Consider the following 3,042-nt stretch of genomic DNA (forward strand, 5'->3'; position numbering starts at 1 on the left):
AATGACGATTGATTTTCTTGTTGGTACAATGAGGGAAACTAAGAGAAAAGAAGCAAAAGAAAACTATCTAAAATATAAAGTCACACTAGCATCAGCTACTAACAGGAGAATACTAACAGGAGAAGATTCATTCCAGCAGGCGGAATAGCTATATGAGACCTCAAAGTTGCGAGGACCAAGTTTGGCTAAAAAGTCTTCATAAGCACTACCCTCACGAAGGGTATGAACAACTTTAGCTATGGGATTTAATTTGTCAGTAAATGTTTTTTATATTGTCACTTAATCATATGACCATCATATTATTGAAAATTCCAAACTTTGGCTATGGCAAAGAGATGTGTAAAAATTGCTCATTGTTAATATCACAATTCACAATGTAACCCTTTCAATTTTATTCCTTAGTAGAAAATAGTGATAATAACCATTTTTATTCCTTCTAGTACAAAGTTACAAACTTTGATCAAACTTAAATTCAATAAGGCCAGAAACAAAAAGTTTGATCTTCAACAGGGAACCCAAAATTACAAGAATTTTCATGTGGGTCATCATAACAAACATCTTCAATCTTTGGAAGGGTCAAAAGATTATCACTCAAGTTATCATTATCTTCTTCATCTTGTGAGAAATCAGAGTGATCAGGTTCAAAAACATGTGAAGAATCTGTTGGCTCTATGAATGAAGAAAGATTGTTCACATCATTGCAATGTGGGCTATCAGAATCAAGCACATCACTTTTAGCTGAATTAGCATCTTCCTGTTTACATTTTAGTACCATATTAGGGTGTGACACTTTCGACCCTTTTGAAGAATTTGCTATTGAGATTAAATCCATAGAATCTTTGTTGTTTTGAGGTGAATTTATAGCTTCTTTGTCATGTGATTTCTCTTTCTCTTTGTCTCTTGGATTCAATTTGTTCTTGAGAGAATTCACCTATTGGAACAAAAAATTAATAAAAAAATTAAACCTTCATTCAATCATTAACTCATTAGTGGGATAAATATCAAACTTTATTAAAGTAAAGAGCTCATAGCACTATAAAGTAGAAAAGTTGAATCAGTGTTTTTTTGTTTTTGTTTTCGTAAGGAATAGCGGACCCACTGATTTGTGGGTCACTTATGGTATCAAGTGGTTCTAGCCGCTTCCCGATTGCAATTGCGGGGGTCGAGCCGTGATCCTCCATACCAAGTCCAGCGGCAATCACCACTGAACCAACTAACGATTGGTAAATCAAGTGTGTTTTAATGTGTATGTGTGTTTGGAACGGTGTGCCAACTGCGTGAATGTATGCGACAAGTGATCGCATACAATCTGAATTATACAATCTGAATCATTTTTTGACTGTCATCAATTGTACACATACATGTAGTCAGTACATCAGTGATTGTTAAATTGAGATCAAAATGTCCATATTTCAAGTTTAGTATTTTAAATTTAAAAAATAATAATCATCTGATCTCGATTCAATAGTGACTGATGTACAGACACAAAATGCATACAAATTTGGGACCGCAAAAAATCTGAATTCTTGTGAGTGCGTCAAATATTTACTTTTTTTACCTCTTCTTTTAACTTGTCATTCTCTTGAAGAAGATTATCATAATCATCTTTGAGATTATCAAAACTAGCTTTCAATGTGCCATAATCTTTTTCAAGCTGCTTTGTTTTGAACCTTGCCCTTCTATTTTGGAACCATATAGCAACTTGTCTTGGTTGTAAACCAAGATCTTTTGCAAGTTGAACTTTCCTTTCAGGTTCAAGTTTGTTTTCTACCTCAAAGCTCTTTTCAAGAAACTGAACTTGTTCACTTGAAAGCCTCCTTTTTTTACCTTGTTGATGGAAACATGCTTCATAATCATCATCACCACAATTCTCTTCTTTCTCAAGTTGTTGAAAGAAGGATCTATCTGTTACCACTCTGCTTCCACCACCACCACCATTCTCAAAATCAACCACTGAATTTGTACCTGAATTCATAACACCAAATAGTACCAACCATGTTATAATTCAACTAAAAATGCACAATTTATACTATATGCATGGTAGTAGAAAAATAATAAAAAAGACTACTTTTTTTTAATTGTTTCTTCATGGGAAATTGCTATTTTGGTTTCTTCATAAAAAATTAAAAAGACTATTTTTTTTATATATTTTTTTTTTTTGTTTCTTCACAATGAAAAAGGAAACCCACTTTCATGATTTTAAGAAACATGTGTGTTAAGTTATGCTCTATGATGTTCATAAAACATAAAATTGTGAAATTTTACTATAAAAATGCACGTTTGAATCGACGGTGAGATAGACAGAATCACGTGATACGGTAATCTTGAAAATAAAAAAGACTAAAACTTTAAGCTTAAAAAAATTTATCCTATCACTGATTTTCAAATTCACAGTCAATTCAAACATGTCCGTCTGCGCGTTATGCGCAGAAACAGAAAATCATGACAAAGAACAGTTAGAAGAATTAAGGAGTTAAAGATCACCATGAAAAGAGGCAGGGGTATGAACCCAAAGAGATTCAAGGACTTCAGAGGAACAAGGGAGTCTTTCATTTTGAAGCAAAAGTGACATATTAGAACCACCAAAAAGCTTGCCACCTGCCATAAGAACAGCCTTATGGGGATAAAACTTTTTGGTAGGTTAATATATGTGGAGCCTTATAAGAGAGTTTTTTTTAGATTAAAGGGTCACAATCATACATAACCTATAAGAAGTAAAGAAAAGGTGTAGATTTTCAAAGGGTTGATTTTGATCTAGAATTTATGACGAAAGAAGCAGGTGATGAGGATTACTATAATGTAGGAATTGTGAGAGTGAGGAAAGATCATACTCATTACTGGGAGAGAAATTTAAGGGGGTGTCAGAAGTGAATAAATTGGAGGGCAGAGAAGGTTGAGTGTAGATTTGTGAGTTTTGAAAGAGGGGCAGAAGGTCAGAGAGAAAGAGGGTAGAGAGAGGTTGAAATATTTTGTTTTTGTGAAAGAGAGAGATTCTTTCTTCTGTGTGGTGGGGAACTTTGATGTGGTTATAATGGGAGCCTT

The 3,042-nt window shown here is 33.7% G+C and overlaps 1 pseudogene; it reads right to left on the reverse strand.

Annotated features, from left to right (window-relative positions):
- Positions 1-409: 409 nt before the first annotated feature.
- LOC123908569 lies at positions 410-3,042 on the reverse strand (annotated as a pseudogene).

This window comes from Trifolium pratense, linkage group LG2 (genome assembly GCF_020283565.1).
Source record: "Trifolium pratense cultivar HEN17-A07 linkage group LG2, ARS_RC_1.1, whole genome shotgun sequence".
Taxonomy (NCBI): domain Eukaryota; kingdom Viridiplantae; phylum Streptophyta; class Magnoliopsida; order Fabales; family Fabaceae; genus Trifolium; species Trifolium pratense.